Genomic DNA, 22,536 nt, shown 5'->3' with positions numbered 1-22,536 from the left:
GGATTGAACTTCCAGAAAGGAGGAGCCTTGGGAGGTGGTGGCCTGGGAACAGCTGAGTAAGGAGCACGCACCCCCACGATGAGGGGTTTCGCATGGAGTCAGGGGAGCCAAGTCATAGAAACAAAACGCTCTCTGAGGGGAGGCTGGAAGGAGTTGTAGGTAACAACTTGGGCTCTGGGGGCAGAATTCCAGGGCCAAAGTCTGACCTCATGCTCCTCTTGCTATCTAGCTGTGTCACCTTAGGTGCTTCACAACCATGGCTGCATAACAAACCACCTCAAGAGTTGGTGGTGTAAAATAACCATTGTCTCGTACTCACACAGTCTGTGTGTTAGGGCACAGTGGGGACAGCTTTTCTCTGATCTCTGATTCCTGGGCCTCCAGGGGGAAGATTCCAAGCCTGGGGATGACTCAATAGCTGGGGGCTGGAATCTTCTGGAGTTTGACACCAGCTGGCTGTCAGCTGGAGTTGTCAGCTGGAATACCCGTGAGAGGCCTCTCTGTATGTCCCAGGAATCCTTATAGCATGGCAACCTTACTTGGAAGCTCAGGGCTTACCATGGTTGTTTTACGCCACTAATTCTTGTGATTTCATTGGAAACTAATAAAATGTAACAGAAGGGCCATTGCTTGACTTCTGAGGCTAAATCATAAAAGAAGCTACAGGAGAGTTCCCGTTGTGGCTCAGCAGACATGAACCCAACTAGTATCCATGAGGATGCTGACCTCGTTCAGTGAGTTCAGGATCCAGCATTGCTGGAAGCTTTGGTGTAGGTCACAGACATGGGTTGGATTTGGCATTGCTGTGGCTGTGGTGTAGGCTGGCAGCCGTGGCTCTGATTGGACCCCTAGCCTGGGAACTTCCATATGCTGTATTTGTAGCCCTACAACCCCCCCAACCGCCCCCCCCAAAAAAAACCCAAAACCTTTTTTTTTTTTTTTTTTTTGGTAGGGTCACCTTTGCAAATGATCCAGCATAGTCAGTTGGGAAGGGGCAGGAGTCGGGTTGGTTGCATGAGGGAGGTGACAGGGAGACGTGCTGAACACACAGGACAGCCGATTCACATGTGCTGCATGTGGAAGACCCTGGTGTCAGTGAGGAGACTTTACCTCACCTTCTGTCTTCAACCACAGGGAAATGTATGAGATCACACAACATAACTGCAGAGGCTGGGCTCGCTCCAGCTTGGCTGAAGGAGAGACTCCACAAGGGCAGCGGTCCTGGATCCCTACTGTCTACGCTCTGCCCTCCTCAGGAAGGGCTTTGCCCTTGAGACTTGCAGTATGATGACGGTAGCAGTTCCCAGAGTCACATCCAAGCACCTACAGAGCAAAAAGCAGAAACCATTCTCAGAATCCAGCCCAGCTCCTTGTAGCTCCTTGGCCAGGATTGGGCCAAGAGGCTAGGATTACCATGGCCAGTCATATTAGGTCCCTGGGGGCTGCCATCACAAAATACCACATGCTACGTGGCTTGAAGCAATAGAAATGTAGTGTCTCACAACTCTGGAGGCTATAAGTCCTAGGTCCATGTGTTGGCAGCACCAGGCTCCCTCTGAAATCTAAAGGAAAATCCTTCTTTCCCTCTTCCTAGTTTCTGGTGGTTTGCTCCAAATCCTTGAGATTCCTTGCCCTGTCGATGTGTCACTCCAATCCTCTGTCTTCACGTGGAATTTTCCCTGTGTTCTCCCACCATCTTGCCTCTGTGCATGCCTGTCTCTGAGGCCAAATTTCTCCTTTTAATAAGGACACCAGTCATATTGCATGAGGCCTGCTTAATGACCTCATTTGAACTTGATGACCTTTGCTAAGACCCTGTTTCCAGATCAGGTCCCATGCTGAGGTAGTGGGGGTAGGTCTACAGCTCATAATGCTGGCTTAGAAGACTAATCCTCTGAAGTGGAATTGATATTGGCAGTGAACCACAATGACCCCTAAAGCCCTCGAATGAGTGAATGAGGGAATGAATGAACATGGTCCGTGGGGGTTCACATGGAGTCAGGTAATAGCTTTGTGGTGAGGCCTATAGGGTAATTTTAGCCTTAGAACTCATCGAGGATATTTGGGCACTGGTGCCCTCTGCTTATGACAGATTGTTGATCACAGTTATGATTTATCTCCGGCTGCATCTTTAGTCAGGAATGCAACCCCTCAAGGAGAACTCACGCTGTTCCTCTGGGAAATTCTGACAAACCACATTATGGCATGGTTTCCAGGAATGCATCATAATGAAAAAGTCCACCCTGCTTATACAGACACTCAGCAAGTACCCAGGAGCACCCACCTCATATACACAAACCAGCATCACCAGGGCAACACTGGCCAGCAGCCGGTTGCCTAGCAACACCGCCTCTCTCACTCCCACCTTCCACTACCCCTGTCCTGTGTGAGGGCCTTCTGGGGTTCTCTCCCCATCAAGGCAGTTCTCTGTGGGCAGGATGATTGGACTTCACTGCAGGAAGAAGAGGGGACTCTGGATACCCTACTCATAACACTTACCCTTGTTGTTTCAGAATATTTTTAGGTCTACCCAACCCCAAACATACCACACACTTCTTAGAAGCCAGACTTAAAATTTTCACCCCCCACTGAAAGTCCTAAATAATACATGATGCCAGATTAGAGGTTGCCAGCCTTGTAGAGGAGGCACCAATTCGCTTACCTTGCTCTTTTGAGCCAGTTGGGGACTGGGTGGAGTTGGGATTTCAGAGTGTTCCTGGGAGGGCCCAGAGTTAAAAATAAAAACTCCCCCTCATAGTCTATTAACTAGAAATTCATCCCAGCAGATCTTTTTTTAAAAATGCATCTATCTCCACAGAGAACTGGTAGTCGGTTCCTTTTATCGTAACTGATTTTCCCATTAAGAAGAACTGATATTTTTTCTTTTTAAAAAATTTATTATAGTTGACTTACAACATTCTGACAACTTCTGCTGTACAGCAAAGTGACCCAGTCATATACATTCTTTTTCTCATATTGTCTTCTACCATGTTCTATCACAGGTGATTGGATGTAGTTCCCTGTACTATACAGCAGGACCTCATTGCTTATCCATTCTAAATGTAATAATTTACATCTACTAATCCCAAACTCCCAGTCCATCCCACCCTTTCTCCCTCCCCCTTGGTAACCACAAGCCTGTTCTCTATGTCTGTGAGTCTGTTTCTGTTTTGCGGATAGGTTCATTCGTGCCATATTTTAGATTCCACATGTAAGTGATTCCATATGGTATTTGTCTTTCTCTTTCTGACTTAATTCACTTAGTATGAGAATCGCTAGTTGCGTCCACATTGCTGTAAGTGGCATTATTTTATTCTTTTTTATGGCTGAGTAGTATTCTATTGTGTATACATACCCCATCTTCTTAATCCGTTCATCTGTTGATGGACATTTAGGTTGTTTCCATGTCTTGGCTATTGTGCATAGTGCTGCAGTGAACATGGGGGTGCATGTATCTTTTTGAATGAAGAAGGACTGATTTTTGACCCGTGGAAACAGGAGATTGGTAGAGTTAGAGAACTGAATTTGCACTCAGGACATGAGGACCAGGTCAGACTCTTGTGAAAGTAGGTATTCAGGGGTTTCTAAGTGAAAGAGAAATAAGGTACAGAACAGAAGAAGGATGCCAAAAGCTGTCCCAGCCAACCAGAGCTGGGACACGGGGGTCATCTGTCCTTTTGACCAGTCTGCTTTTGCTGCTGGAAAAGAGTGATTTTTCTCCAGTAGCAGCACCTGCCCTTGAACTTGAACCCTCTAATAGGGTAATGGTGTCACAATCCACCGAGGTACCCAGGCTACTCTAAACGCCTCCCTTGTCCTGAGTCTCTGTCGGCAGGTCATTACTCTTCCACTTCCTCGCCATCTCCATGCCCCCTATTAGTTCAGACCCTTGTACTCTCCTCCTGTCCCCGTCCCTCTGGCTCTGTCATCATCCATCCTGCCCAGGATGGTCTTGTGGAACTGTTCATCTCAACACACCACTCTTGGGCAGGACATCTTCTGTCTGTCCCTGCAAATCCACTCTGTCCTGCTCCTGGCCCTGGGGCCTGACCTGGGTGGACCATGAGGATGGCCTCCTGTGGCTTGTGGCTTCTGGATGGGTTTGGCCAATGGGGAGCACTGGCAGGAGGTCAAAGGGGAAGAGAGTGAGGTTGGAGTCTTTACACCCTGTCACTGTGGAGTCACCTTAACCAAAGATCACAGCTCCTCTCAAGGACTCTCAGCTACTGCTCCTCCCCTCACCCCTTCCAACAGCCCTCATGTTCCTTGGCTCAGGTATAGCTTATGCCTTGTAGTCTCACTACACTCTGCCCAAACCTTTGTAAGAGAGACTTTCCATGGAACACTCCTCAAATGATCCTCACTGGAGTGTGTCATCTCTTTCTGCTGAGTCTCTGAATAATTCAGTTCTCCTACTTAAAACCCTCAAAGGTTCCCACAGTCTTTATTTTGTAATTTTTTTTGTCTTTTTAGGGCCACACTTGTGGCAGATGGAGGTTCCCAGGCTAGGGGTCCAATCAGAGCTGTAGCCGCCAGCTTATACCACAACCACAGCAACTCGGGATCTGAGCTGTGTCTGCAACCTACACCACAGATCACAGCAACACTGGATCCTTAACCCACTGAGCAAGGCCAGGGATTGAACCTGTGTCTTCATGGATGCTAGTTAGTTCTGCTAACTGCTGAGCCATGACAGGAACTCCCATTTTTAATTTTTTTGTTTGTTTGTTTGTTTTTCAGAGCCGCACCTGCAGCATGTGGAAATTCCCAAGCTAGGGTCAAATCAGAGCTGTAGCTGCCTGCCTTCACCACAGCCACAGCAACGCCAGATCTGAGCTGTGTCTGGGACCTACACCAAGGCTCATGGCAACGCCGGATCCTTAACCCACTGAGCCAGACAGGGATCGAACCTGCACCCTCATGAACACTAGTTGGGTTCGTTACTGCTGAGCCACAACAGGAACTCCCCACACAGTCTTTATAATAAAGTGCACATTGATAGTCTAGGATTCAAGGTCCCCTGTCAACCAGCCCCCATGGACCTTTCCAGCCTGGTTCTTGCCACTGGCTTTCACTTACTCTAGAATCTAATTGTAAGGAGTCATTTGTATTTGCTCTCAGATATTTGCACCTCTCAGCACCCTGTTTTTATGCCTGAGCAGCCTCTCTCTCTTTTGTGATCTCAGGAAATCTTGGCTCCCTTCTAAGGCCTGTACCAAGGTCCTAAAGGCCCATCACGGTGCCTAGTATTTGGTAAACTCTCAGGAGTTACAGACGAATGAATAAGTGAGAAGTTCTGAGAACCTCACTTCCACTCCCTAGGTCATGCAAAGGGATATTTGCGGATACATAAGACTTGATGCTGCAGGAAAAGGATTTCATGCGCATGTCAACCCAGGTGCTATACAGTCTTCTTTCCTACCTTTTGGCGACAAGTGGCAAGGGAAAAGTGAGAAGGCTTCTACCCACAAATCGGCACGAGCTTGTGTAACCCCATCAAAGCTTGGGAAGAACAATGCCACCTTCGCCAGCAGGCTCTCTCTGATGATCCCTGGATGAATCACTGCGGAAAAAATAGAAAGAAGATGTTCTAGTGAGAGCCAGACATGTAATCAGTAGGAAAATCTCTTGCTTCGGGGTGTTCTCATTCAGTAAATATTCCCCTGCTGTGAGCTTCCTGGGAGGGGAGGCCCTGGTGGAAGGTAGGAGTGGAGTGGGGGATGGGGGGGGAGGAGGGGAGAGGAGTGAGACTGGAGAAGGAGAAAAGGGTTAGCATAGCTCAGTCCAGAGGGGAGGCTTCCAGAAGCCAAGTAGCTGAGTCCTTCTCACCTGGAACAAGTGCATGGAGGCCCGGGGCCCAAGAGAGGGGACCAGAGGGCCTAGAGGGCTTTGAGTCTCCCTCATTTAGGTGGGACAGTTCACAGAGCAATTCTCCAGTCCTCCTTACTCTGGATCTGATGGCTGAAGAAGTAATTTTCTGAAAATGGCATAAGAAACTCTGACTAGTGAGTCCCAGTGGGAAGGAGAAGCCAAGGAAGATTTCACTTTTCCATTTTATGTGGTTCTATATGTTATTTTTGAAAAATGCCAAAGAGGTTATCTCATCAGAATTTTGGACCAATTGGTTTTTACTTTATTTCTGTATTAAAAAAAATAATAAATGATGGAGTTCCTGTTGTGGCTCAGTGGGCTCAGAACCTAATATCTATGAGAATGCAGGTTTGATCCCTGGCCTTGCTCAGTAGGTTAAGGATCCTGTGTTGCTGCAAGCTGTAGTGTAGGCTGCAGATGTGGCTCAGATCTGGGCATTTCGGTGGCTGTGGTGTAGACCAGCAGCTGCAGCTCCAGTTTAACCCCTAGCCTGGGAACTTCCATATGATGCAGGTATGGCCCTAAAAAGAAAACAAGTAAATAAATAAATAAACAAATAAATAAGAAGCAAATGTTATTAAAAATCAATGCAGCTATTGCACCTCTAAGATTTCTTAGACATCCCTGGGCTTGTGGGGTTTTTTTGGTCTTTTAGGGCCATACCCATGGCATATGGAAGTACCCAGGCTAGGGGACAAACTGGAGTTGTAGCTCCTGGCCTAGGCCACAGCCATAGCAATGCAGGATCCTAGCCACATCTGTGACCTACACCGTAGTTCACGGCAGCACTAGATCTTTAACCCACTGAGAGAGGCCAGGGATTGAACCCATATCCTCATGGATACTAGTCAGGTTCATTACCGTTGAGCCACAGCAGGAACTCCCCTGAGTTTAAGTATTCTGTCCTTTTGGTCTCACACACCATAAAAATGTCCCAGAAATTCTGACAGCCTATTAGAATCTAAATTTCCTCACCTACCTGAAAGTAGTGCTGAATCTCAAAATCAGGACTTGATTCCTAATGTCCAGTATGGAAAAGATATTCAAATTTTTCATGTCTAGTAACAATATTCACTTTTTCTTTCCCCTCTGGAAGTACCCTCCCAGATGCTCAAAATAGTAAGACAATATTTTATTTTTAATAATCTGAGGATGCAAGCATGCTTTTTAGTGTTGTGTGAACCTGCCAATCCCTAAGTTTAAGAAAGGTTCCCTGGGCACTTGGAACACTCTGGGGGGCTTTCATTGTACCTAGAAACGGGGGATCACTCCCCACGTTGTCTCCAGTTAAAGACCCTGCCAAGACCTGGCCTCAGTCAGGGCTGCTGGTTTCCATTCCTGTTCCAGAATCTTATCTTCTTCTTCTTTTATTTATTTATTTTTTTCCTTTTCAGGGCCACACCTGTAGCACATGGAAGTTCCCAGGCTAGGAGTCAAATCACAGCCACAGCAATGTGGGTTCTGAATCACATCTGTGACCTACGCTGCAGCCTGTGGAAATGTCAGATCCTTAACCCAGAGAACGAGGCTGGGAATCAAATCCCCATCCTCATGGATACTAGTCGGGTTCTTAACCCACTGAGCCTCAATGGGAACTCCAGGATCTTATCTTTTCTATGGAGCTTCATCTTACTACTTCTTAGCAACTCCTAACTCTCCTAAAACAGAGGCAGCATATTCCCTTGATGACATTGCTGGAGCTTCTGAATCAAGCTTCTCCTAAGGGTAGCCTTGTCATTATATTTTGTTAGAAGCCAATAAATTCCCCTTTTTGTTTCAGAGTATTCAAGTTGGGATTTTCACCTCAAGATAGAGATACCCGAGTGATGATACGTGAGGCTGAGACAGTCCGAGATCTGCCCCAGGTTTCCGGACCTAGGGAGGGACCTAACTGCTCCAGCTCCCAGCTTGCTCCAGGCTGCCATGAGGAACCATCAGCCCTCAGAGCCCAGACACGACAGTGCCATCCTACCACCAGCTCCACTCAAGCTCCTGCCCTGGATAATCTCCTCTGGCTTTCTGTCTGATGGCTGGGGTCCCACTACCCTTGGAATAACCTTCAGATAACAACGTTTCCCCATGTCCTGACCAGATTAGTCTGGGAACCTCAGTGAAATGACTCTGAGATCAGGACAATAATGGGCTTGGCTATGGGCGGCTGTCCCAGCAGAGGCTGGGACAGTGAGGCAGGGGTTGACAGGCTCCAAGTGAGATATGGAAAGAAACAAACATGCATAAAGATTGATTTCTCAATAATTTCTCCATAGGAGTTCTCCCTTCTGAGGCTGGACTGGGAGTTTGGGATTAGCAGATATAAACTATCACATATAGGATGGATAACAACAAGCTCCTACTCGGAGTTCCTGTCATGGCACAGTGGTTAATGAATCCGACTAGGAACCATGAGGTTGCGGGTTCGATCCCTGGCCTCACTCAGTGGGTTAAGGATCCGGTGTTGCCATGAGCTGTGGTGTAGGTTGCAGACGTGGCTCAGCTCCCGCATTGCTCTGGCTCTGGTGTAGGCCGGCAGCTACAGCTCCGATTGGACCCTTAGCCTGGGAACCTCCATATGCCACGAGAGCGGCCCAAGAAATGGCAAAAAGACATAAAAAAACAAAACAAAACAAAAAAAACCAAGGTCCTACTCGATAGCACAGGGAACCACATTCAATGTCCTGTGATAAACCATAATGGAAAGGAATACAAGAACTATATTGTAAATTTCTTATATATATAATTTATGTATAAATTTCTTATATATGTAAGAATGTATAAATTATATATAATTATATAAATTTCCTATATATATAAATTAAAAAATATATATTTTTACACATATTGGTCCTAGGCCAACTAAACAAAGCCTGTTCCTTTAGCAAGTCCTCCAATGGATGTTCCCCAGTGGAAGGCCTTGCTGATACCCGCTGTCGCTCTAATGAGGGGCTTAGGGCTGGCCACCGTGGTGTCAGATACATACACACACACACACATATATACATATATATACACACATATGCATATATATATGAATCATTCTGCTGTACTGAAGAAATGAACTTAACATTGTAAGTCAACTATACTTCAGTAAAATAAATTAAAAAAAAATCTCTCTCCTGGAGCATCTCTTGGGACTAAGCAGCTCTAAACTAGTGGCTTCCTTCCCTCAGCCTCTCCTTGTTGATTGTGCAATGAAGAGAAAGAGGTGGTACAACCACTTGGAAAACCATTTGTTAGTATCTAGTAAAGGTGAAGACATGCATATTCTTTGACTCATATAAACCCTGGAGAAATACATGCACGTGGCACAAATGTATGCCTATCAAAAATGCCTGCCGCAGCATTGTCATAATAGTCAATACCTGAAAACGACTCAAATGTTCACCCACACTAGTATGGTTATATAAATATGACATACCCATGTGGTGGAATACTATGCAGCCACGAAAATGAAGGCACTACTGCTGCACACACAGTAGGTGACTCTCATAAACACAACTGAGCAAAGGAAACCCAGCACAACCCCCCAATGTGATTCTATGCATATAAAGTTAAAAAGAGACAAAATGAAACTGTTTTCCTTAGGCATGCAAACTTAAGCAGTAAAACTACAAGAAAAGGAAGTAAATGCCACCAGAGCCTAGGGAAGATGGAGAGTGTGATCAGAGAGGGATACGCAAAGGATGTAAGAATGACGGCAATGTTTCATTTCGAGTGGTGAGTACATGGACATTTGCTTCATGGTTAGAATATCTAAGGTTCTATGCACTTTTCTGCAATGTACTTTAATTTTCATAATTAAAAAAATGAAAGAGGGAGAGGGCCTTGTTTTAAGAGGAGCTTAGATAAGGATCTCGCCCTTGGAAGCTCTCTGCTTTGAAAGTGGTCCTCAAGGAGAGCCATCTCTGCTTGGTCCTTACATCCCTGCCCTGCTCCTGGGCATCAGTCCCAAGGCCACCGGCACTGGCAGGAGGAGTCTCATCCTTGACTAAGCCTGACTCAGCCGTCCCTGATTGGGTCTTCTGGGCCCTTGCATCCCAAGGATGTAATTGAGTGTGCTCTGTGGGAGAGAGTCTGTAATGAATTTCCTAGGATGGAAACCAACCGGAAATCAAAATCGTTGTGCCAGATTGCCGACATAGCTGAGGAATAGCTCTGATATGCCTGGCTCAGGCTGGCGCCTGGTATGCACAGCTCATGTCTGATTTCCTCCTTCTCCTCCTCCACTTCCTCTGCTCAGGTGACTGGTGTGCATACCAGCTCTGTGAGTGAGACAGGAGGGTCTTGTCTGGCTTATATACCTTCTCATCAAGATCCTTTCTGAGCATTTGGAATGTTTATCTCCATAGCATTCAGCATAAATAAAGCCAATAACATGATGACAATAACCATAATAACCGTAAAATCAGCCTGGCATAAATAAAGCAGGTGCTCATTGATAGGGTCCATTGCTCCCGGAGATGGGCAATGCTGAAGCTGGGACTGAGCAGGCCTCTGCCCCTGAGGAGAGCCTAGAGTGAGTCACTGGTGAAACCTGGCAGCTTTGGTCGAGGCACATAGGGCCCCCTCGTTTGGCACCTGGGGAGTGGTGAGGCTCCAGTTGGAAAGACCCCAGTCTCTGGGATGCTGGTCATCTGATGACTTGCTATGCAAATGGAAGCGCCTCCTTTTCTTCCTTTGTCCCCAGCAAGGCAGAGTCAGAAATGCTGTACTCAGCTCCTTCACTAGGGATTTACAGAGGCTGATCTTGGTTGCTATCCCTTTTGCCCACTCTCTTGCCTGAAGTCCCCTCTTCCTCCCCTTGGCCTCAGAGGTCACTGTTCCTTAGCCTGTGGATACAAAAGCTCAGCTCAGATCAGGGGCCTTCCCTACAGAGGCAGCTGCTAAGTTCCTGGGACCAAACACTTGCTGAGACCAGAGCTTGGAGGAAGCTCAGAGCAGCCTAAGAAGCCTACAGTTTTAGAAAAAAAAAAAAAAAAAAAAAAAAAAGGGAGATAGGAACAGGCACGAGGAAGTCAGGAAGGAGCCTCTATTACTGACTGCAAATAGAAGCTTCAGTTTGTGGTGCAATGAAATCACCGTATATGGCTTGGGAGGAAATTCTCTGCAAGGAGCTGCATGCAAATAGGTCATCAAGTAATGGCAAAAATATGTAGCCAAATGGAGGTGCCTCTGCAGGGTTTCTGCGTCTTTAGGGCTAAGTAAACTCCAGGAAGCCATAGGGATGCAGAGCTTCATGCCACAGAGAATGAGGGACAAGAGATGTTCCCTCAGCTTCCTTGCCCAGGGTCCTGCCTGCCCCCTCCCCATGGGGACCACCCTGAGTCTGACCAGCATCCCTGTTCCCTGTTGCTGACATCAGGCGGGGACTCGGAGATTGCCTGAGACACTGTCTGTGACTAATGCAGTACTTGAACAGGAAACAGACTGGAAAGGGCTTAGGAGGAGCTATAAATAGCCCGTGTCCTAAAAAATCTAACTTAAGAAGAAATGGAATTAACACACTGGGAGGAGAACAAGGAGATCGCAGGCTCCAAGCAAGGCCAAGACTTCTCCTGGGAAATGAGCTTTTCTCCCAGATGGAGCTCTGTCTGCCCTCATAGGAGTCACTCTACCAAGTGTGCCCTGCTCAGCCCTGGGGCTGACAAGCCAGCCCTCCCTGCCCACCAGTATGATACCCTGAGTGGTCTGTGGTTCTGGGGATCAAGCTTTGTAGGGATCACGTAATGGCATGTGTGTGTAATGAGGGTCACTGAGACTCAGAGCTCAAGGACAATGAATGGTCTCTCTTGTTGGGGAAGCTGAGAATTGAAAAACTGTCAGGAGTATTCCTTCTGTTTGCCTCAGTTTCTCCTCTATCTGTTAGGCCACAGCAATCCCTTTCCATCTTGAGCCCAGTGAGGCGAGGGGAGAAAAACGTAGGCCATCTAGCTTTGGAGTGAATGATGGGTCAGCAGACTGGGGTTCTATTACCAACCAAGACACTCATTTGCTAGGTTACTTGGCCTAGACATTCAATGTCATTAAGACCCTTTGCTTTTCTGTAAGATGGAGAGGTTGGTCATTCAGTGAACCTCAAATATTTTTTCTATTCCTTCTTTCAAAGCTGCATAACATTTCTCCAAAGAAATGTCATAAGCTGGAGCAGAGCTGCCCTGGTTGAGGTGGGGACCTCACACTTACACACATTTACTCCTTTCGTAGCTGCTGAGAGGCCACCACAGAAGCCTCGGGCTTCACAAAGCACAGTTGAAAACCACAAGACTAGAGCCCTTGACAAGGGGTAGGAGGCTGGCTACCCTGAAGCTACTCCTTGTGTCCCTTTTCTCCTTACCTCCGTGTAGAGGCTAGTAAGTTAAAAGAATGAAAAGTAATATTGAGTGATGGAGAGTTAACTAACAAAGGAGGAATGTATATTTTACAACCCCCAGCAAACTTTTTTTTTTTTTTTTTTTTTGCTTTTTATGGCTGCACTCATGGCATATGGAGATTCCCAGGCTAGGGGTCTTGGAGCTGTAGCTGCTGGCGTACACCACAGCCACAGCAATGCCAGATCTGTGCTGTGTCTGTGACCTGCATCACACCTCACGGCAATGCTGGATCCTTAACCCACTGAGCAGGGCCAGGGATCAAACCTGCGTCCTCATGAATGCTAGTCAGATTTGTTAACTACTGAGCCACGATGGGAACTCCCCAGCAAACTTCTTAATATCCTCACTGAATATGGGGATGTGCTGACAGCAAAACAGCCATAATCACCATCCACCCAGGAGCTACACCCTCTGCAATGTGACTTTGTGGCTCCTCCCATCAAGAGGTGGAATGGATTTCCCCATTCTTTGAACAAGCACTAGCTTTGAAATTTGCTTTGAACAATGTTTAGCGGAAGTGATAGCATGTCAGCTTCAAGCTTAGGTCTTTTTTTTTTTTTTTTTTTTAATCTTATGGCCACACCCACAGCATGTGGAAGTTCCTGGGCCAGGGATTGCATCCAAGCCTTAACTGCAAGCTATGCTGCAGTAGTGTCAATAAGCTTAGGTCTTAAGAAGGCTTGTATCGTCTACTTAACCCCTGCTACAGGCCCAAGACCAGAATGAGCCTCTGACACGTCACATAGTACAGAACTGACGTGTCTCAGCTGAGGCTGCAACAGAGCAGCCAGCCCCCAGCCAACTGCCTGAAGACACATGAGCCCCTAGACTTATGAGAAATAATAAACGGTGGTTGCTTTAAGGCACACATTTTTGGGTGGTCTATTTCTGTTCCAGCAATCTATTACTAAGGAGCAAAGCACCCCAAAACTTAGCAGCTGAAAACAATTTATTATATGCCAATAATGAGTTCCATGGGTCTATGCCTTAACTAGTCTCAGCAGATGATTCCCACTTGGGGGGGTCTTTCATATGGTTACAGTCAGAGGTCAGCTGGGGCTGCAGTCATCTAAAGGTTTGACTAGACTGGGTGTCTGATGGCTCACGTGGATGGCTGGCACTTGATGCTGGCTGTCATCTGGGGGCTCAGCTGGAGCTATTGACTCTACATGACCTCTCTGCCTGGCGTGGGCTTCTCACAACATGCCCTCTGGGTTCCCAGCGGCTGGAAGAAGAAGTGGCCAAGCCAGCCAAGGGCTATGCCAACACTGGTACAGCATCACTTCCTCTATATTTTATTGGTCCAAGGAGTCCTCCCATATTCAAGAAGGTAAAGATGTAGATGTGACCTCTTGATGGGGAAACAGCAAGATCACATTTCAAAAGAGCATGTAGGATGGGAGATACAGTTGGGACCATCTGCAGAAATAAAACCTGCCACAGTTGATCAGCATTGTGATGGCAAAGATCATTAGACAGACATTTTTGGTTTACATGGTCCCTTCTTCCCTGCAGCACTACTTTCTGTCCATCCTCCCTGGCTTTTATGTTAATCACACGAGGTTGGCAGACACTGAGCAACCGGAGAGGAAGACCTGCAGAGCCCCACTGAGTACTGTAAACTCCTATGAGCTCTGCAGGAAAGAAAGCAGAGACTGCACAGTGATCCCTGCCTGCCAAGGGCCAGGAGGTGGGGAGGTGCCCAGCCTGGAGGTGTTAGCTGGCTTTTCTCGTCTTCATTTTTCTAAGGGCTCTTCTGCATGGGAATGAGGAAATGCAACTGTCTAATTTAAAAAGTGAATGAATAAAGTCAATGCCATTTAAGTGTTTTGCCAATACCAGGTGCTGTGAAGGGGAAAATCAGACGATTAATAGGTTCAAGCTGAGATTTTCACCTTATTACCCATACAGTGAAGTGGAAGATGTCAGGTCCACCTGCAGAGGCTGGAGATCTTCAACCACCTGTTTAGCTTCTCCCAGGACCATCGCCCTTTGAAACCAGACCTGACCCAGTAGTAAGAGCCCCAGCTGTGCAGGAGGAGAGGATTAATGCCTGTGTTCATGACTCAAGTGTTCCTGAGGAAGCCCCCACATAGGGCCTTGACCTATCTTCTCAGCTCCAGACTTTTCCCAGCTCAATCTGAGTGCCTGGGCTTTTGCTCCAATTCTCACAGTGAATGAGGTGTCCCCTGGGCCCCATTTGGCCAGAACACTAAGCTCTTACTCACTGCTGCCATCTTGCCCTTTGTCAGCCAGATCCTGTTCCTGACTCCAAAACAACTTCCTGTTTCAAACAGGAAGTCCCCTCGACAAGCAAGATGCTGCTGCCCACCTAAGGGCAGCTGCTAGAGACACTTCCTGCCAGAGCCCCTGCCAGGTCTGCAGCCAGCTATCACCTCCCCTGAGGGCCTGCCTGTCTTGCATGCCTTGTAGCTGAGCCCAGTGGTCAGGACAGGAAGTTCGCAGATGTCTCCTGCGCCGACTTGGGTTTTGGCTTGCTTGGGTGCCAACATCCTGCCTGCCCTGTTCCCTACTGAGGGGGTAAACTAGACTGGTTTTTAATTAAGCCCGTACCCCAGAGGGCCTGGGGGAAGGACAACCTCAGAACTCCTTCAGCAGCTACCAGAGCAGGGTGGAGTTCTGGGGAGCTGGGAGCAGGAAAGAGAAAGATGAAAGTGAAGTCGGAATTCTAAGTGGTTCCTTCCCCAGCTGAGGTCATGTGCCTTCTGTGACGGGAGCTCACCTGCCTTCGGTGCTCACCGGAGAGCCAGCCCCTCCGGGCAGAGGCTTGCTGGGCCCACAGCTCCACTCACCGCATGTACACACCCATCCCATCCATCCATGCAGAGGTGGGGAGCGTCTTTGAATAGCATCCTGCAAATCAAGCAAAATAAAAGGCGTTATCCTCTCGGTAATATGTGCATATGAGAATATCTGAACAGAAAAAAGACAATTTCAGGAGTTCCATCTCCAGAGATAAAAATGCCTATATTCCAGAAGAGGTTTTTGGTTTTGGGGGGGGTTTGTTTTAAATTATGGGTTACCAAATTATATGCTTCAGATCCTCTCTCTGGTGCTACCTTTGGTCTTTAGCTGAGCCCTCTCCCAGGCTACAAAAGTCAGGGGGTCAATAGGCTTTTCGAACCACACCTTAAAGGGCAGGTCTACCTTCCTAATTGAGCTCAGCTTTCTCTCCTCCATCCTTTGCCCACAAGGCCTCAGAGAAACATGCCTCCCTCTTCAGGGAGGCTGCTCAGCTGTGCAAGTCTGCCTCCGCTCCCTCCTCTGAGGGCAAATGAGAGCACCCTGGCAAGACTGATGCCCTGGGGCTTTTAGACTCCCAGGACCCAGAACAGAAACTCTAGGAAAGGGCGGGGGAGGGGGGCAGGCTCAGAGCCTCCAACTCCACCTGCCTTCCCCCGACCCACCTCCTTCTCTCTCAGCTTCCTCTTTCCTGGCTCTTCCTCCCGCTGTCTCTCCCTCCCTCCTCTCCTCCCCTCCTTAACAGGCACACAGGGTGCGTATGCTGTGCTGGACCTGGATTCTGCTGTTACAGGTAGATAGAGCTCACAATTCTATCATTGACCTGACCCTGATTGGATGAATGAGTCACTTTAGTTCTCTGAGCCTTTGTGGAGATGTTAATACCACTGAGGACTAAATGGATTCAGATCTTTTAGGTGCTTAACCCAGGGCTGACACGGATAGATTCTTCTGGTTTTGGTTTTTTTTTTTTTTTTTTTCTTTTCAGGGCCGCAGTGCCGCATATGGAAGTTCCCAGGCTAGCGGTCAAATTGGAGCTGCAGCTGCCAGCTCACAGCAATGCCACAGACACAGCCACACCAGAGTAGAGCCTTGTCTGGGACCTATGCTGCAGCTTGTGGCCACACCAGATCCTTAATCCACTGAGAAAGGCCAGGGATTGAACCTACATCCTTAAGGATACTAGTCGGGTCCTTAACTTGCTGAGCCAAAATGGGAACTCCAGGATAGATTCTTAATGACTGATAACCAACCTAATCTGCATCAGGTTAAGTACCTACTGTGCACCAGATGCAAAAGACCCAGAAGGGAGCAGGGAGAAGATCCTTTTAAAAGATCTCTATTGTAACTTGTCATAACCTATTATAATAATTATTTTTATAAAGGGTGGAAGGAAACCAAGTAGCTTCCACTGCCTGGCACTCAGGGACTGGATTTCAAGGGCTTTTGCATGCCTAACAACACAGAGTAGCCTGGCGACTGGAATGAAGTCAAAGCCAGATCCGGTGACAAATTACACTTCCATTCAGCCTACTTGCCTAATTGGTTTGCCTAAAATCATTTCTCCAGGGGCAGCAGTCTCTAAAATAGGAGGAGGTCACACATCTGATGGGCCTATACTTCTATCTTGGAAGTCAGTCAGCTGAGAGCCCTGCACAGGCCTGCAGAGCTGCTACCAGTGTTGGGTCATCACAGGGTCCTGAGAAATGTCCCCTCTTTGGAGAGGCTGAGGCTGGTTTCACTGACTCTGCCAGCTCTGGCTAATTTGGGGGCTGCCTAAAGGGACAGGGTGGGAAGGAAGCTGAGCGCTCGTTCCTGCTTTGGGGGACAGGCACTACCTGCCCCAGTGGGATTGGAGAGGGGAGGCCTGTTTACCATCCCCGGGTTAGCCGCGCCTTGGGAATTGGTTTGAAGAGCTTATTTGCATTTCCTGAGGCTCAGCTCTGCTCACGCCCCATGATGCTTTCTCAGATGCTCGTTACTTCTCTATTGGGAGTTCCTTTGGGAATAGTACTCTGGGGTTCATTGCCTCATCCCACACAGAAGGAAACCTAGGGAGTTCCCATCATGGCTCAGAGGAAATGAATATGACTAGGATCCATGAGGACACAGGTTCGATCCCTGGCCTCGCTCAGTGGGTTAAGGATCTGGCATGCCGAGAGCTGTGGTAGGGCTCGGAGCTAGTGTTGCTGTGGCTGTGGCGTAGACCGCGCTACAGCTCCAATTCGACCCCTGGCCTGGGAACCTCCATATGCCAAGAGTATAGCCCTAAAAAAACCCCAATCCCCCCCCCCAAAAAAAACAGAGAACTGAATCAACATAGAGCTCTACCTGACCCATGAATTGCAAGATGCAGTATCATAAATATGAGGACGTCTCCTAAATTAATACATACATTTAGTGAAATGCCTATCAAAATCTCGAGAAGGGATTTTCCTAGACCTTTACAAGCTGATTCTAAAATTCATATGGATTCAGAGTTCCCACTACTGTTCAACGGGATCAGTGGGGTCTTGGGAGTGCTGGGACACAGGTTTGATCCCCAGCCTGGCACAGTGGGTTAAGGATCCAGCATCATTGCAGCTGTGCTTAGGTTGCAACTGTGGCTGGGATCTGATCCCTGGCCTGGGAACTTCCATATGCCTCGGGGTGGCCAAAAAAATGAAAATAAATAAGTAAATAAATAATAAGTAAATAAAATACATGGAAAAGAAAAGGCCAAAGAATGGCTAAAATGATTTTGAAGAAGAACAGGGAGGAGAGACTGACTCTGCTATTTACTAAGACTTATCATGAAGCTATTGATATAAAGGAAATTAGTGCTAATTGTCCACAGAATGGACAAATAGACCAATGGAATGAAAGAGCCTGGAAATGGACTCACATATATCTGATATCTGATATATGACAGAGGTGACATTTATAAGGAAAAGATGGATTAGTCAATAAATAATGTTGGGCAATTGGTTATCCATATGGAAAAGTTAAAATTCAAGATGGAATGCAAAATAAAAACATTTTTTTAAGAAGTCGAGTTTTTGGAAATAATGTAAACATAAGAGACTAGATTTATGACATTGGGGTAAGGAAATATTTTTTTAAAATAGAGAATAAACCCACAGGTCACAAAGGAAACATAAATTTGCCTAAATTAAGACTACACTTTTCATTTACAGAAAGACACAATAAACCAAGTCAAAAACTCATCACAGACAGTATCCAAAATATATCAAGAACTCCTACAATCAGTAAGGGAAAGGCCACCCAGGAGAATAATCAACCAAGGGTAGGAATTGGAAATTCACCAATAAATGACACCAATAAATAAGAAACTTCACTTCCATGGTCCCTGGGGGACATGCCTATTCAAATCACAATGTGGTATCATTTCATCCCCATCAAATTGGCCAGACCTTTAGAGTCTGACAATACCAAGAGTGGATGGCAGTGGTACTTGCTGGATAGAACAGCACTGATGGGAGGAAATGGTACAATCACTTGGAGAGGAACGTGTTCGTACTAAATGAAGTTAAGAATGACTATTCCTTGTGATCCTGCAATACCAATTCTATATATACAGGAAAACTCTCATATGTGTACACAAAGAGACATATACAAGGATGTTTTGCAATAGCAATTACAAAAGCAAAAAAAAAAATCCATAATGAGAAAGAGCAAATAAAATGTGCTATATTCACTCAATGGTGTACTACTCAACAGTTGAAACAAATTAGCATATCCTCCTGAGTAAATCTCAAATAGCAACATGCAGAAATTTCAAAATCATAATGTGAAGGGGAAAAACAAATTGAACTTTATATAGCATGCATCAATATCAAGTTAATCCGATTTAAGATGTGAAACTGTACAAAACACTCTTTGACATATATGATGGAGTAAAAATATAAAAACATCTATTAGAATGATAAACATTAAATTCATGAGGAGGAGTTCCCTGGTGGCCCAGTGGTTAAGGATTCAGCATGGTCCCTGATGTGGTTCATTGTCACTGCTGAGGCTTGGATTTGATCCCTGGCCCAGGAATGTCCACATGCCATGCGTATGGCCAAAATAAACTCACAAAGAAAGGAAATGAATCCCTTTAATGGCAAGCATTAACTGTAATGTTTATGTTTTTAAAAAATATACCTGAAGCAAGTATGACAAAATAAGGGTTGTTAAAGCTGTATGGTGGGTACATGAGTGTTTGATGTTTTAAAGCTTATTTCCTTAATTTGAAATATTAAAAGAAAAGCCCTCAGGTTCCTTGTCTCTGAGTTGCCCCCAAATGTGTGGTTGTGTCTCAGAAAAGCAAAAGACAGAAATATTTTTTGCCCTTATATTTATATCCAGCAATTTTCTTTCTTTTTTGTCTTTTGTCTTTTGTGTTTTTAGGGCCACACCCACAGCATATGGAGGTTCCAGGCTAGGGGTCTAATCGGAGCTACAGCTGCTGGCCTGTTGTTGAATTGATGATCTTGAAGTCATTGAACATCAGAGTTGAGAAGTGTGTTAAGGAGATGCATGATCTCTAGGAAAATTGCTGGATAGGAGCCCCATCATGGCGCAGTGGAAACGAATCTGACTAGGAACCATGAGGTTGGTTGAAGGTTCAATACCTGGCCTCGTTCAGTGGGCTAAGGATCTGGCATTGCTGTGAGCTGTGGTGTAGGCCCAGGGCTATGCACTGAGGAAACAAAAATTAAGAGCTGCCCCTCTTCTATATAGGAGCTTATAGGCTATTAGAGGAGTCAGGCAGGTGAAGGATCTTACCATGATAAATGCTAAAATTGAAGTGTCTTTAAAAATGTGTGGGATAGCATAGTAGGAGGGAGTGATTCATAATTCATTCCGCCAAGGGCCTGGGTACAGAAAAAGCAAGGAGTTGGGTTTTGAAGGTTGAAAGGAGTTTGCAGGACAAAGAGGATAAGGAGAGTACAGAATGAGTAGAGCCAACAAAGCATGGAGTGTCTACTGTGTAATGGGGCAGCATCCTGATGGGACGTTGCTACAGAAAAAACCTTCTGGCGGTGGTGGAGGATGGAAAAACCAGAACAAAGACAGGAAGATTGGTTGAGATGCCATTGATAAAGTGTTTCAGTGAGAGCTGATGAAAACCTTAACTATGCCACTGTGATTTTGGTTATCATTTCCTCTCAAAACTGCAAATTAACTAAAGGTGGGGCAACGGCTTAAGAGGGTTTTGTTTATCTCTGTGTACCCTGCAGCTCCTACATTTGTACTCTGCATATGATAGGAGTTCAATGAAGAAGAGTCAGTCGATGGAAGGGAGGGAGGCAGGAAGCAGGCAGCCCACCCCCTCCTTTGAGAGATAAGATTGACAGTAGGAGATGTTTTCAAGGACGTCCTTAGCTGGAAGCTTACCGTCTCCCCCTAAAACAATAAAGCACATGCAGCCACTCTGCTAACAAATCAATAAGCATGTATATAGTTTTTTGGTCACACCTGAGGCATGTGGAAGTTCTCAGGCCTGGGATGGAACCCACACCACAGAAACAACCCAAGCTGCTGCAGTGACAACGCCAACTCCTCAACCCACTGCACCACAAGGGAACTCCAGCATGGACATTTTTAAAGACAAAGCCTAGAGAGGTAAAATTCCATCACCACCAATTCTATTATAAATCTGTGTTCTTCATGAGGACCTGCTTTCTCTTTCCTTTAGGGAAAGAAAAAAAAAAAAAAGGAGTTCCTTTAAAACAGGCTGAATTCCCTGAGATGAATAATACAAAATAGCCCTTTACCTGGCCCGACTCAAATAACAGGTTCTATTCAGGTGGCTCTGAAAACACCTGATTGTGTGCCATTGGCATTATGAGCAGGGCAAGCCCAGCAGTAGTGAGAAGTTTTACAAGTCTTTTGTTCTGTCACCAAGCAGATATTTAGCTCCCCACCTCAAATAGTAAACTCCCAGCCACCTGAACAAAATTCACTTACTTTAACAGCCTGTATGCAAAGCAAAGCCACCTCTACAGTGCATAGAGAATGAATATCTCCATACCCAGTCTCTCTGATTCCTCTGGCCTGGAGAGAGAACCAGCTCTCTGTGCAGGAATGAATGAATGAATGAAGATAGCAGCTGACATGTACTGCATGCTTGCTGTATACCAAGCAGTGTGCTAGAGTTTTACATGTATTAACCTTGAACTCCTGATAACATCACTGTGACGTTAGCCCTATTGTTATTTGTACTTTATAGATGAGGAAAGAAGGCACAGAGCAGTTAAGTACTTAACGCTGGGTGTCACATCCAACCAGGATTTGGGCAAAAGCACTCAGGCGCCAGAGCCTGAACTTATACTTTGTATCTAGTACAAGGGACCTTAAAGGAAAAAAAAAAAGAAAAAAACACTAAGGAGATGGCAGGGACCGGTCCCATTAATTCATTTATTCATTATTTAACATGCCCTGAGGGCCTACCATTTATAAGGCAAGGGGATTAAAAAATAAGAACCTGCCATTAAGATGCTCAGAGTCCAAAGAGGGAGGCAGGAAATACAGCGTGAAGAGCTCTGGTTCGTGGAAGGCCGAGGAGCTGGACAAGCAAAGAGGAAGCAGCTTGCTTGGCTTAAAGTAGTTCCCAAGCTTCACTCTGCATGGCAATCACCTGAGATCTTTAAAAAATGACTGCTGCCTGCCTCCCGCCCCCAGGCATTAGGATTTAATTGGCACTGGGAGTTTTAAAAGCTCCTCAGGTGATTTTAATATTCAGCCAAATTTAGGAAACACTTGCTTAAAGGATTATGCTTTGGTTTGCAAGTAACACAAAATGTAGCTCAAACTATCATTAAAAAAAAAAAAAAAAAAAAAAAGCACGTGGCTGAATGTTTTACCTTATATTAAAAAGGGACAGGAGTTTCTTCTGTCGTTGCTCAGCAGTTAACAAACCTGACTAGTATACATGAGGACCCGGGGTCAAATTCTGGCCTCACTCAGTAGGTTAGGGATCTGGCATTGTTATGAGCTGTGGTATAGGTCGAAGATGCAGGTAGGATCCTGCATTGCTGTGGCTGGGGGGTAGGCCGGCAGCTACAGCTCTGATTTGACCCCTAGCCTGGGAACCTCCATATGCTGAGGGTGTGGCCCTAAAAAGACAAAAAAAAAAAGGGGGGGGGGACAAACGCAAAAAGTACAAACTTCCAGTTATAAATGAGTCATGGGGATGTGATGTATGGCATGACGACAACAGCTAAAATACCATATTTTGCATATTTGAAAGTTGCTGAGTAGATCTTAAAACTAACTCATCACAAGAAAAAAAATTTTGTAGCTGTATATGACAACAGATGTTATTTAGACTTATTGTGGCTATCATTTCATGATATACAAATATAGAATCATTATGTTGTATAACTGAAATGAATGGTATGTCAATTATACCTCAATTTTTTTTAAAAAAGGAGGCATTCCCTTCGTGGCTCAGTGGTTAACGAACCCGACTAGGATGCATGAGGATGCCGATTTGAGCTCTGGCCTCTCTCAGTGGGTTAAAGATCTGGCATTGTCGTGAGCT

At 46.0% G+C, this 22,536-nt stretch overlaps 1 long non-coding RNA gene across 1 annotated transcript; it reads right to left on the bottom strand.

The window, feature by feature from the left end:
- LOC102160616 lies at positions 954–15,690 on the bottom strand. Its single transcript, XR_301761.3, has 4 exons — positions 15,408–15,690; positions 14,983–15,113; positions 5,423–5,563; positions 954–1,323 (listed from the first exon to the last, which is right to left on the bottom strand). It is a non-coding gene; the product is annotated as an uncharacterized LOC102160616 (long non-coding RNA).

This window comes from Sus scrofa, chromosome 2, assembly GCF_000003025.6.
Source record: "Sus scrofa isolate TJ Tabasco breed Duroc chromosome 2, Sscrofa11.1, whole genome shotgun sequence".
NCBI classification, from domain to species: Eukaryota; Metazoa; Chordata; class Mammalia; order Artiodactyla; family Suidae; genus Sus; species Sus scrofa.
Note: the sequence above shows the minus strand (reverse complement) of the source record. Positions and strands in the feature narration are given on the sequence as shown.